Source organism: Lactuca virosa, chromosome 4 (assembly GCF_052849685.1).
Source record: "Lactuca virosa cultivar CGN04683 chromosome 4, Lactuca_virosa_CGN04683_v6, whole genome shotgun sequence".
Taxonomy (NCBI): domain Eukaryota; kingdom Viridiplantae; phylum Streptophyta; class Magnoliopsida; order Asterales; family Asteraceae; genus Lactuca; species Lactuca virosa.
The window spans coordinates 264,040,856-264,056,210 of NC_136429.1; positions in this window are offsets into that span (position 1 = coordinate 264,040,856).

Below are 15,355 nucleotides of genomic sequence, written 5' to 3' on the forward strand. Positions count from 1 at the left end.
GAGTTGGCTCGGTTTTCCCCGACATTTTCAGATTGATAGAGGAACTCGACGAGTTGGTGGGTCAACTCGGAGAGTTGACTTGGTTTTTCTCGATTTGTGCAGATTAATGGAGAAACTCGACGGGTTGAAGGACAACTCGACGAGTTGGGTCAACTTGGACCGTTGAATTTGACTTTCGATTTATGTCTTTGATCAAGTTTGTCCCGAGGGGTGTTTGTGATAACCTGATTTGGATTAAGGAAAATATGGGCTTAGGATAAGACCTATATGGGGTTGGGCCCAATTCGGAAAATTGGGCCATTAGTGGGCCTTTGTGGATCTTTTGGTTTTGGGCCTCAGTTTTGGTGTACGTTGGGTCAAGGGTAAAATGCTCATTTTACCCCAAGTATGGATTATGGATTATGGCACGGAAATCAATTGCTAATTGGGTGTGTTGTTGGTGTTGATAGCTCGGGAAGCCGGCAGGGCAACATCTAAGGATTTCTTTCGGGGAGCTTCTACATTCGAGGTGAGTTTTCCTATTCGGAAAATTGGGCCATTAGTGGGCCTTTGTGGATCTTTTGGTTTTGGGCCTCAGTTTTGGTGTACGTTGGGTCAAGGGTAAAATGCTCATTTTACCCCAAGTATGGATTATGGATTATGGCACGGAAATCAATTGCTAATTGGGTGTGTTGTTGGTGTTGATAGCTCGGGAAGCCGGCAGGGCAACATCTAAGGATTTCTTTCGGGGAGCTTCTACATTCGAGGTGAGTTTTCCTCACTGTACTTATGGGTCGAAGGCACCAATGCCGACCCTTTTGGATTGTTATCATGGTTTATCTTATGATTTAGTGTTAATATGATCTGTTAGATCGGTATCCTGATAGATAGGATGTTGCTATGCTGTTATGGTTTGTTAGATCGGTATCTTGATAAATAAGATGTTGTTATACTTATTGATATATATGATCTATGCTTGCCTGTTGTTTGATTATGTGATTATGAGTTATGTATATGTCGACATATGTGTGTGTGGTTGGGTTGAGGCGATCATGCTTTGTACTGAAGGCCAACAGACCCAGGGCGGTATGTCACACCCCCAAACCAGAACGACGGAAACGTTCGGGGGCGGAGGACGGCATGTCAAGTATCACAACACATGCATTATAGTAATCAAAGTACAAACAACCATTGCATTTATAAGTATAAGTTTTACATAAGTGATTAAACATTACATATTCAAACATCAAAGTAGATGTGGTAAAAGACAAAAGACGCAGCACGATACTAGGCTAACTTCTCAAAAGCTTCGGGAGTGTACCTATCTACTGGATTCCTGAGAATACAAGTTAATTTGAAAGAGTAGATCAGCATTTAAGCTGGCGAGTTCATAAGTATTTTAGTTATATAAAGTATACTCTAAGTTCTTGGAAAAGTTCGCCTGTTCCACCAGAAAATCCTATATTTTCTGATATATTAAAAATGATAACCACAATAGTTCCTTCTGTAATTACTTAGTTTATACAAGTTATATATAACCTAATATCGAACGGACAGTTAAATGTGTGAATCTGCCCTAAGCCCACAACCAAATAAGGAACAGGAAGTAAGGCGGAAGTCATACATTCCACTGTCTATCAGATATTACTTATATATAACTCTGATGTATAAACTAAGGAATTATAGAATTAACCATTAAAGGTCCTTTATGTTATACTACCTTTGAGAAAGTGACTGATTACGTTCCAGAAAATCCTATATATTCTGATTTACAACTGATAAGTAGTTTTAATCCCATAAAAACGTTCTGTAAGGTAGTTTTAATCACATAAAACCGTTCTGTAAAGTAGTTTTAAATCCCCATAAAACCGTTCCGTTTTGTTTGTGGAAAGTGATTAATACAGTAGTATTTCTTAAAAATAAACTACTGAAGAATAACTACCCTAATATTAACCTGGTTAATTAGGGTTTAAAATGTGATAAAGTTGTAACCATGCTGATAGACTAGAATAAACACGACGATCTTTTGGTGTCGAAACTGAATATGTGACATTTGTCACCCCATGGCTTGTCTGCCGGACTGTAGCTAGCAGTCGGGATGTGGGATTGTCAGTCCCGTATAGATCTATACACACAATGCCCGCTCTCCCTCCAAGAGACTTTGGTTACAATAATGTAACATAGCAAGTATATTTGCTATGTACTGAAGACGTACTATCACATTTTAGTTTGAGTAAAGATCGAATTATATCCTTTTCTTGACAAAGTAGTTTAGACCTCGTATACTTATCTAGAAAATAGATTTCTCATTTGTTTCATAAATTACAGCTATTATAATTTATACGTTCTATCTGATTAGCATGATCTTCTCATGAGTGTACCCCTTTGCTCAGCATGATACAAAGGTAATGATACCGACTGAAGTAACGTTTTATATCCATATATGTATAATATACATAGGAAACGACCTTCGGACAAATAGCACCACCTTAAGTCCACATCCAGACAAGGAAAAGGAAGTAAGGCAATTCATTAGTCCTAAGCCCTTTAAGTCTTATTTATATATCTATACATATATAAACATGATTTTGACAATTATAAGATTAAATAGCTATATAAACATTTAAAAGAGTTTAACGGTGTTCTAAAAAGAGTTTATGTGACTTTTAAAAGAATTAACATGGCTTTAAGTCATTATGGAAATATTTGGTAATCCTTAAAAGTATAAGGAAATCCTTTGTGTGATTGATATCACATACAATAATTAACACAATTTAGATTGTGTTCAACTTGTATTCCCCCCTTAAAATCATTTTAAAACATTTTAAAGGTAGATTAAAGGGGTATGAACTCACCTTATGTTGGTGATTCAATTGAAGATATGGTATAGGATGATAAGTTTCACGAGTGAAGTCCCGAGCACAAACGGATCCTATTTAGCATATTATTACACATATATGTGTAAAGTTAGTGAATATAACTACAAATGTGTTTAGGAAACAACCTAGGATGCAAGAGTAACTCACCAAAAGAGTGTTAGAAGCAAGTTAGGAGGCTGAAATGAAGTTCACGGCCAGGAAGGAGTGTTCACGACCCACTTGAAGGGTTCACGACCCTATATGATGGGTTTACGGCTCTATGATGAATGGTTCACGGCCCAAAGCTTGAAGATCTTGAATTTCAAGATGAAAAGAGGGTGAATTAAGATGGAAGGTAAATGGTTTCACATGAACAACAAGAAGAGGGAAGTGTTTCTTACACTTTTGAGGAGAAAGGAGGGTTCATGGTTGATGATACTTGAGAGAGAATGGGGTGGTTCACGGCTGGAAGATGAGGAATGAGGAGAAAATGGCTAACACCCTTATATATATGTGAAGGTTCACGGTCCGAAGGGTTCACGACCGTGAACCTCGTTTGTGGTCCGAAGGCGGTGATGGCCGAGAAGCATTCACGGTCCGAGGTGTTCACGACCGAAGCCTCGTTCATAGTCGTGAACCTCGTTCACGGTCCGAGGGTTTTGGCCTCGCATGGGTTCTCGATCCAACTTGTTTCACTTCATTAAGCTTACAACACCTTGAATACAAGGTGTAAACACTTATATAAAATATTAATCTAACCCATTCAAGATAAAATAAGATTTAAGTTGACTTTAGTTGACCCAAGTTTGACTTTGACAGACTAGGGTTGACTGTTCAAGAAGAAAATAACGGGTTGTCACATCATCCCCCCGTTAAAGGGAATTTTGTCCCAAAATTAAGTCTAAAGAATATACATGGACGAAGGTGAAAGGTACAGATACTCATGTTGCATTTGATCCTCCCGTTCTTAAGTGAAATCAGGTCCTCGCTATGCATCTTAGCGGACCTTCACTAACGGGGTACGGTTTCGTTTTTGTTCTCTGGACTTCACTCCCTAGGATTTCTACAGATTCTTCCACAAGGTTGAGGCTCTCGCTTACCTCGATCTAATCAAGTGGGATAACAAGAGTCTCGTCGGACAAACAGGTTGAAAGATAAGGACGTGGAAGGTAGGGTGTATGTTATTGAATTCTCGAGGTAGTCAGGGTCTATACGTTACTAGATCAAATCTAGTAAGAATCTCGAATGGTCTTATGTACCTTGGATTTAGTATTCCATGCTTTCCGAAGCGTAACCTGGCCTTCCGGGTGAGACCTTCACATGGCGTGGTCAACAACCTGGAATTCCAAGGGTTTTCTCTTATCGAAGACGTAGCTTTTCTGTCTGACCCTGGGAGCTTCACTTTGCTCCTGGATTTGTACTCTCTTCTTGTATAAATTACGGACCAACGAACTTTGACCTCTAGCTAGTTGCGTGTCACCTAATTTAGTCCAGCGCAGAGGGGATCTGCACTTGCGACCATAGAAGTTTTCGGATGGAGCAACTTTAAATGCTAGTATGGTAAAGGACTCAACTAGTTGGTAAATGGGTATCCCATGCTTTACCAAAGTCGATCACATATTCTCTCAGCATGACTTCTAATGCTTGAATCGTTCTCTTATTCTGTCTGTCGGTTTAAGGATGGTAGGCTATGCTCATGACTAGACTAGTTCCCAGAGATTTCTGAAGTGACTGCCTGAACTGGGAGATGATTCTATTATCTTAAACGGAGATAACAAATATTGGAACACCGTGCAGTCTAACTAATCTCTCTAACACACGATCTAGTTAACTTCTCTATTTTTCCTGCTTCCTTAAAATTGTAGGAAGTGCACGGATTTGGCTAATCTAACAACGATCACCCAAAATGGCATCAAGTTCACCTGTTGCCTTGTGTAACTTGATTATGAAGCCCATTGTAATCCGCTACCATTTCCACTCAGGTATCTACGGTTGTTGTAGTAAGCCTGCGGGCTTTTGCTCTGAAGTTCATGATAAGACTCATACTTGGCTCATCCATCATCACCTCATGTATACGAGTCGTATATAATTTAGATCGACAAAACGTTCGGTTGGGTGGCTCTGCCCCAAGTCCACAACCAGACAAGGAACAGGAAATAGGGCGGAATCACACATCCTAAATCTTGTTGAGTCTAAATTATATGCGACTATTGCGTATACACTTAGCAACGATAGATTAACCTAATGAGTTCTTATACTCTATTCTTGAACTTGATCTGCGGTACAAGTGGTCTTCCTCGAAGATCTATTGGGTATACTACAGATGGTTACTGACTTCTGAGACTTCTTTGGTGCTTTTCGCTTCAAGTTTTCTATCCACTGAGCAAGCTAGAAGGTGTGGTACCCCTCGCATGGGTACTTCTGAAGTCTTGAAGTGAGAGATGATATAAGGGTTTGTGTTATGGATTGGAAGAATTTCATCTGATGGCTAATTAAGGAAAAAGTTCTTTTACACAATATAAGAATTTTGCATGGTATGGACCAAGCCAAACCATGTCGGATGAGAATGTCGGAACTTCTCGACGAAATAGATATTAAGTCGATCCGGAAGAAATGATTACTATGATGGTGAATTATCCTATGTACACAAGTTTTCTGCGCTTCTAGTTTTATTATGTTATTATTGTTACGAATCCCCTTTTTGATTTGAAATTGGCGGGTACTACCAATACGAGGGTTCTGATAATTTGAAATTATGAACTTTCATGAAATGATCCTTACTAGGTATCACTATAATCGCTTGGTGTACACAAGTCATGTATAATTAAGATTGGTAAGACAGTTGACTGAGCGTGTCACACCCCGATCCTCGTCGGAATCGATCAAGGCGTGATATATTGTTCAAAGTCTCATGACAACTATGTTATAATATGATTAGATTCAATTAAGTACTAAGTATGCATACAAGATCCACAACATATAAATACAAATCCAAATACGAACAACATTTATTACATCAAATTTAAATAGTCTTGTGGATTTCTAAGGCACAACCTATTTTTCATCAACTTCATTCTTCAAATCTGCATCATGGGTAAAAATAGGTCAACTACGAGAGTTGGTGAGTAATCTAATTTTAGTAGAGAAAATTGTGAAGTTGAAACATTTATAATTTGAAATTTGTTTTCTTTTGAAGTCGGCAAACAATTGTATTTGAGATAACGGTTTATAAATCAAAAATTGATTAACAAATGATAACAACAACAATAAGTCCTCACCCTATATATACATATGTATATATATATATATATATAAATATATATAGGATGGAGCATCTAATCATCATACACACTCAACCACGTACGATCAATCACCTTAGCGTCCCAAGGCGGGGTGGTCAACCCAATAGCGCTATTATTGTCCATAACGTACCTCAAGAATACGAGCATAGTCATGGAGATTAGACTAAAAATGGTAATGCACTACAAGTACATGTAGCTTAAACAAACAATAGTTATACAATTAATGACTCACGTATAAATGTCCCAACAATGTCTCAATTGTGATAAAACAATAAAATGAAGTTGGAACATATTAGAACCACATGATACACCCCAAAAGTATTGAAAATTATAAAATATGGGGTAGATTACTCACTTTAGTCCCAAAACGAAATGCGTGTGTCGTGCTATAGACGGTTCGGGTCAAAATGGCGTACAACCTAATATAATTAATAGTTTTGGTTTAGGAACTGCTAAACGAGAATAGAGTACTAATACAAATAATTAGACACATATTCTTATATTAGATGAATTAACAATAATTCATTTTGATTATAATATTAAGGTATTCATTTGTTAAATGAATTTTAAATTGAATTAATTACTTTGCATAATTAATTTATATTTTCAATTTAGGCCAGATTTTAATAATTTCTTATTAAAATAATAACTTGCCCAATTATAATTATTTACAGATTTTAACAATTATTTATATGAAATAATCATTAAAATGCATTTTTACATGCTTAAATACTTAGGAAAATGGTTTTAAATAGTACACAGTATTGAAAAATTATGAAATTATTAGGAAATCATTATTCCATACAATATTAATTACTGTAAAATTTTTATATTTTTCTGAACTGTTTTAGTATTTATTTAATACTTTAATGATTAAACAACAACAAAATTCGGGAAAAATAATAAATGATTCCCAAAAATTCTGTAAAATAAACCATGGTTTTATAACATGATATAGAGCCCAGTGTATAAGTTTCGGATATTTGTGACTATGGGAAGTATTTTTTATATATTTTATTATTAATTAATCAATAAAATCATAAACAATAGTAAACAGTAATATAAATGCATGAAACTTCATAAATTATGTTTAGTCAATATATTGGTCATCCCAGAATTTTCTCAGAATTTATTGAATGCAAAAAGTATTTTATGTGAATTATTGCCCTACTTTATTGCAATAATTATAGTAATTCAATAAAAATAAGTTATTTTCTGAAAATTTCCAGAACTTCTTATTTTATTGATGAGATTCTGAGAAAAATCAGGTTTATGCATAAAATGAGTTTTAGATATTTTGGTGGATTTAATTTGTTTCTTGTGTGAATATGAAACTTTTAACAACATACATTGATGAATGCTTCAAGAGGGATGAAGATTTGAGTATAATAGATTGTTTTTGGCTGGAATATGAGTATTTCTTGGATGAATTTCGAGATTGAGAGTGAGAGAAAGAATAGAGAAGGTTTAAGTGGTGAAGAGAATAATGTGTTGGGAGAAAAAGGAAAGGAAAGTGGATGGGAGGTGTGAGTGGGAGACCATGGGAATAATCTTTTTGCTTTTGGTGGTCTTCATAATTTCCCACTAACACAAGCATCTTTTACATAATTAATATAAGAGTTTTATAAAATTTAATGTAAAGTTTATAAAAATAGAGTTTTATAAAATTTAATGTAAAGTTTATAAAAATGGAGTTTTATAAAAGATGAGTTATTATTTGATTATAACAATATACTTTGATTTGAAGTTTAATTATAGCATTCAAGTTTGATTCTTTTAAATTTAATTAGAGCATTATACTTTGATTTGATTTTAATATGGTATCATAATTTAATTTGATTATAGTTATAACGTTGTACTATACTATGTTGCTATTAACGTCAATTTATATCGTAGTGTATGAGTTTCGATCCTATTAGCGTCAAGTAATCTTGAGTAGGGTTTGAATGAGATTGCGAGAGGTTTCGTTTGTGATCTTTTTGAGTGTCCGGCTTCGCAACGCAAGGTCCATAGACCCCGTTAAGCCATGATTTAGTGTCCTACACAATCCCGATGATTGGGCAATAGTGTTTTATCGCTTTGGTTCGTTGTTTAGCACTGTTAAGGCTAAGGAATATCAAACACATGAACTTTCCAAATGATGTTTTCTCATTAAAATAGCGAATTGTACAGTGATTACATAACGTAAACCCTAACATACAAGGGTTAATGGAGTTGACCGGTTTAACTTGTTGACTTTGTTTGACTTTGACTTGACCGAAATTTGATGGTTGTCACATCATCCCCCCGTTAGAGGGAATTTCGTCCCGAAATTTGCATTTTGACTGGGACTTCAAGAGTTTGGAAAAAGATGTGGAAAACGTTTCGTAGTACAAGAAATTAATTTTTGGTGAGGAACAACCCTCCTGATGTCACATGACGACCTTGGAAATTTCTTATTGTAACTTGAACTGAGTCAATTTAAAAGGAGTTTATTGTTTTGGGATGATAGAGTATTCTATGTGTGCTTTTATACTCCCTGTTTTATCCTTGGTATTACCACTATGAATATTTTATAACGTAGTTAGCGAGTTCCATCATTACGAATGTTTCAACAAATTTTGACGAAATTTGCATTATAAGTCCTACAAGTTCTTTTATAGTCGATTGACGTAAACTAGTCGTATATCATTAAGATTGCAAGGGCATTTTGGATGGGTGACCCCGCCTTAAGCCCACAACCAAACAAGGAACAGGGAATGAGGCGGAATCACACATTCTAAGTCCATAGAATCTTAATGATATATGACCATAATGTTTACACTAGCCCTCATAGATTCCAGGGGAGTAGTATTATTAGGCTAGAAGTAGGAATTGTAGTTCAAAATAAAATAGTTATATGCCTGCTATCTTCAAACTTGGGCTTTGGCCCCTCCCGATTCCTAATCAGAATAGTCCTATACTCCCAATTCTCCAAGCGACCAAGCGGTATCAAGAAATCAAAATCGATTCATCCCCATTTTCCCAATTCGCTGCCTATCTCGCCTGCTGTTCGTTTGTCGCTGTCTCGCCAAGTCAGTCGCCTGGTCTCACTCTCGCCAATCGCCATCGCCAAGTGCCCAAGTCCCCATTCACACTTCACAGAAATCAGGTATGTAATCCCGAGACCCAAATCCTGTTCAGATGTTCTTTCTTTTCTGATTGTAAGATTGTTGATTGTTGGTGTTGGCGTATTGCACTGCTGCTGCTGTTTTCTGTCAATTTGTTGCCTATTTATGCGTTACTACTGTCTTACTGAGTTTCCTTTTAATTTGGCTGTCATTTGCGATTTGGCGATTTGCCAATTTGATTTATAAGTTATGAACTTATAGATTTGGTTATTGATTTGGTTATGCTTAACAGCTTGTCAGCTTCAAACAAAACTGAAAAGTGACAACAAAGATTGATTTGGTTATTGTTAAATGAGTTATTGGTTATTGTTGTAATTTTGAATTTGATTTTGTTTTGATTGGATCAATTGTTCCTTCATTTTGATTTTTCTAGATATAATCATGGGAAAGATGAAAACATTGAAAGAGAAATTGTTGTCTGCTTACTAATATATCATTCATAATCTGTTTTTAAAGACATTAAAGGTTGTCGGGCTGAGTTGTAATTCTTTTTCTAGGTGTTTTTGGTGTTTATTTGTTGAAAACAATCTGTTTTTTTTTAATGTTAATTTCGGTTTATAATATTTTCTCCCCCCCCCCCAAGTTAATTGTTCAAGCTCCGCCACTGATAGATTTACTAGTAAAAACCCTGAGTTTTTTTTTTACATAGATGATAAGACTTATTTGGGTTTTGCCGTGTTCTCAAGATTCATGGTTTATATACTTGAATCGATGCTAGTTTTAGTAATAAAAAGAAATTTAGAATTTAAACGTCGAGGTTAGAAGCTTGTACTGATATTTAAGGGGTTAAAAAATAAAGTTTTATTAGTTACCTATAGCGACACACAAGTCATAATTTGCATGTGTGAAGACTTGGAGTACTTTCTAATTGGTTCGTGTGTGAAGACTTGGAGTACTTTCTAACTGGTTCATGTGTGAAGACTTGGAGTACTTTCTAATGAAAAGTGTGCTACTGGGGAAATTTAAAACTGGTACGTAGCTTCAAAGTCAAGAATATGCAGTAGGCATGTGATGTATTAAATGCATGAGGCACATAAGTCATAATTTGCGGCAACATATACGTATATGTGTGTGAATTGAAGAAGAAGGTTACAGCTCAAAGACCATATATATTCATTTCCTCTTTATTTGTTATTAATTACTTCTCCCACTTCACTTATATAAATCATCACATTCTTACCGCAACTTTTAACTTCTCCCTCACAAATGGATCCACCTGCAGATCATCAAAACCCCATATATGACCTCGATTGGTTTCCGTACTTTGATCATCAAGATCTTTTCAGGTATATATAAACGTCACTCATTACCCCATCTTTCGCACAAAAAAGTGATTTTGTCTATATTGATCAAAACATGGTTTGGATTTGTAGTGATCAAAAAGAGTCTTCCATCGTGTTGGATTTGATTATCTTGAGTTTTTGGATTTTTGCAGTGGTGACAGGCTCGACCATCATGATTTCGAGTTGTCAGAAAAATTGCATGAAGTGCTCGATCAGAACGTTTCCACAGTACTTAACAAAGATCAAAACATCATTTCTAGAAATGAGTTTCACGATTTGGATCCCCTTGAAGATATAAGCTTATGGGATTGTTGGGAGGATGGTAATTTACCATTGGTTAGTTTCAGTGAAGACTGTAAATCCGGTGGTGAGGCTACATGTAGTTCTAGTGCTGCCACCACTGATCACGGTGGCCGGAAGGTGGCAAAGAGATTGAGACCATTGGAGTTTGAAGAGATAGCGAAGTACTTTGAGATGCCGATAATCATGGCAGCAAAGGAACTAGGGATAGGGTTAACATTGTTGAAGAAAAGATGCAGAGAGCTAAACATAAACAGATGGCCTCATAGAAAACTTAAGAGCCTTCAATCCCTCATTCAAAATGCCAAGGTAAACTACGATACATTACTCATGCATGTATGCATGCACTTGGTAACCAAAGTAGTTTTGGTATTTTCTAAAATTTTAATTATTAGTTTCTTTATAACATAAACATAGGCCCTAGGCATATGCCACATCGAATCAATTGTTTTACTACGATTTCTTATTTATATTTACATAAACTTAACTCATTGTAAATTTTGTGAACTCACACGAAAAATATATTGCATCTACCTAAAAAAACTAGGAATTGGGATTAAAGGAGGAGGTAGAGACGTTAGCAGGGCACAAGAAGATGATGGAGAAATTGCCAGGTATGTAATTGACAGAAAGAACAAAGAAGCTTAGGCAAGCTTGCTTCAAAGCTATTTATAAGAAGAGAGGACTTAACAATCCTTAGTCCTTACCTTTTCTTTTAGCCATTTTGTTATAATTAGTGGATTTTAATCTACATTGTATGTGTTTTTCTCTTGATAGATTGATACCCTTTTTAGTTTCATTGTGTTTGTCTATTGATTTTTAATGCAGAAAATTTTGTATAATTTGGGTATTATAGTTTGTATTATGTATTTAGCTATATTCTAGATTGCCGACACGACTACGCTGACGACTCTATACCAGAGGTCTATATAAATAGACTTATGAATTTAGTAGGAATAACTTGATTATAATCTTGTGATTTGTTCCATGTCTGATCCACTCCTAAGATTCACTCGACATGCTCCCAGTTATGTGTAATTAAAATTTTATTAGACTGTTGATCCTAATGAGTCTACCCTAAGTCCACAACCAAACAAGGAACATGTCCACTATGAGAAACACGCATATGGACTTGTGAGTTATTTGTAAATTGATTATGGAAATAAAGTTTTTTTTTAGACATTGTTGGGTAAAATAATTGTAAAACACTTGTTGGACCATTGTTAGGAGTGTTGGGCACCTTTTGGGCTTTCCATGGTTACTAAATGTGAAACATGTAGCACTTGCGTGGGCCCCCACAAAACTAAGTTTTCACATTTCTTTCCCACTTCTAGGCCCATTAGGGAACTTAATAGTCCAATGAGTTGGCCATTTTGGAGTGTATCCTTTCGGATACGTTTGATAAGGTCGGGTATTTTGATGGCTCAAAAGTAATGTGAATGACGCGCTTTGGCCTATAGGTTTGGGAACTCTCGCCTTTGGTCCCCAGATAAGCAAACTGGTCCCTCGGTTGATTGGGATGTATACGAATGCTTACCTAGTCAGGACTTTCGGGCTACCGGCACCTCCCCCTTCCAGTTACTACACGTCAATTACTATGATCCTACCCGACTAGAGTGGATGACTTTGAATTTCCTATGAGCTCTAAGGAATATATATGTATATACATTTTTTTAAACCACTTGAATATGTGTGTGATTTTTAGAGAAAGAGGAGAATATTCACCAGTGTATGCACACATATAAGTGTCAGGAGTAATACGTATGCACTTAAGGGAGCAATTAACACACAAAGGTATTCCTAGGATTTTCTAAGTGTGAATTGCATGCAGTTGTGTGTGCATTTTATAAACTAGCATACGAGAGGACCCTAGAGGCTATAGACTAGGTCAAGGCAATTAACCTAATTCCCTATAGTCAAGGGCTCTGGTACCAATCTGTCACACCCCGATCCTTGTCGGAATCGATCAAGGCGTGATATATTGTTCAAAGTCTCATGACAACTATGTTATAATATGATTAGATTCAATTAAGTACTAAGTATGCAAACAAGATCCACAACATATAAATACAAATCCAAATACGAACAACATTTATTACATCAAATTTAAATAGTCTTGTGGATTTCTAAGGCACAACCTATTTTTCATCAACTTCATTCTTCAAATCTGCATCATGGGTAAAAATAGGTCAACTACGAGAGTTGGTGAGTAATCTAATTTTAGTAGAGAAAATTGTGAAGTTGAAACATTTATAATTTGAAATTTGTTTTCTTTTGAAGTCGGCAAACAATTGTATTTGAGATAACGGTTTATAAATCAAAAATTGATTAACAAATGATAACAACAACAATAAGTCTTCACCCTATATATACATATATATATATATATATATATATATAAATATATATAGGATGGAGCATCTAATCATCATACACACTCAACCACGTGCGATCAATCACCTTAGCGTCCCAAGGCGGGGTGGTCAACCCAATAGCGCTATTATTGTCCATAACGTACCTCAAGAATACGAGCATAGTCATGGAGATTAGACTAAAAATGGTAATGCACTACAAGTACATGTAGCGTAAACAAACAATAGTTATACAATTAATGACTCACGTATAAATGTCCCAACAATGTCTCAATTGTGATAAAACAATAAAATGAAGTTGGAACATATTAGAACCACATGATACACCCCAAAAGTATTGAAAATTATAAAATATGGGGTAGATTACTCACTTTAGTCCCAAAACGAAATGCGTGTGTCGTGCTATAGACGGTTCGGGTCAAAATGGCGTACAACCTAATATAATTAATAGTTTTGGTTTAGGAACTGCTAAACGAGAATAGAGTACTAATACAAATAATTAGACACATATTCTTATATTAGATGAATTAACAATAATTCATTTTGGATTATAATATTAAGGTATTCATTTGTTAAATGAATTTTAAATTGAATTAATTACTTTGCATAATTAATTTATATTTTCAATTTAGGCCAGATTTTAATAATTTCTTATTAAAATAATAACTTGCCCAATTATAATTATTTACAGATTTTAACAATTATTTATATGAAATAATCATTAAAATGCATTTTTACATGCTTAAATACTTAGGAAAATGGTTTTAAATAGTACACAGTATTGAAAAATTATGAAATTATTAGGAAATCATTATTCCATACAATATTAATTACTGTAAAATTTTTATATTTTTCTGAACTGTTTTAGTATTTATTTAATACTTTAATGATTAAACAACAACAAAATTCGGGAAAAATAATAAATGATTCCCAAAAATTCTGTAAAATTAACCATAGTTTTATAACATGATATAGAGCCCAGTGTATAAGTTTCGGATATTTGTGACTATGGGAAATAGTTTTTATATATTTTATTATTAATTAATCAATAAAATCATAAACAATAGTAAACAGTAATATAAATGCATGAAACTTCATAAATTATGTTTAGTCAATATATTGGTCATCCCAGAATTTTCTCAGAATTTATTGAATGCAAAAAGTATTTTATGTGAATTATTGCCCTACTTTATTGCAATAATTATAGTAATTCAATAAAAATAAGTTATTTTCTGAAAATTTCCAGAACTTCTTATTTTATTGATGGGATTCTGAGAAACATCAGGTTTATGCATAAAATGAGTTTTAGATATTTTGGTGGATTTAATTTGTTTCTTGTATGAATATGAAACTTTTAACAACATACATTGATGAATGCTTCAAGAGGGATGAAGATTTGAGTATAATAGATTGTTCTTGGCTGGAATATGAGTATTTCTTGGATGAATTTCGAGATTGAGAGTGAGAGAAAGAATAGAGAAGGTTTAAGTGGTGAAGAGAATAATATGTTGGGAGAAAAAGGAAAGGAAAGTGGATGGGAGGTGTGAGTGGGAGACCATGGGAATAATCTTTTTGCTTTTGGTGGTCTTCATAATTTTCCACTAACACAAGCATCTTTTACATAATTAATATAAGAGTTTTATAAAATTTAATGTAAAGTTTATAAAAATAGAGTTTTATAAAATTTAATGTAAAGTTTATAAAAATGGAGTTTTATAAAAGATGAGTTATTATTTGATTATAACAATATACTTTGATTTGAAGTTTAATTATAGCATTCAAGTTTGATTCTTTTAAATTTAATTAGAGCATTATACTTTGATTTGATTTTAATATGGTATCATAATTTAATTTGATTATAGTTATAACGTTGTACTATACTATGTTGCTATTAACGTCAATTTATATCGTAGTGTATGAGTTTCGATCCTATTAGCGTCAAGTAATCTTGAGTAGGGTTTGAATGAGATTGCGAGAGGTTTCGTTTGTGATCTTTTTGAGTGTCCGGCTTCGCAACGCAAGGTCCATAGACCCCGTTAAGCCATGATTTAGTGCCCTACACAATCCCGATGATTGGGCAATAGTGTTTTATCGCTTTGGTTCGTTGTTTAG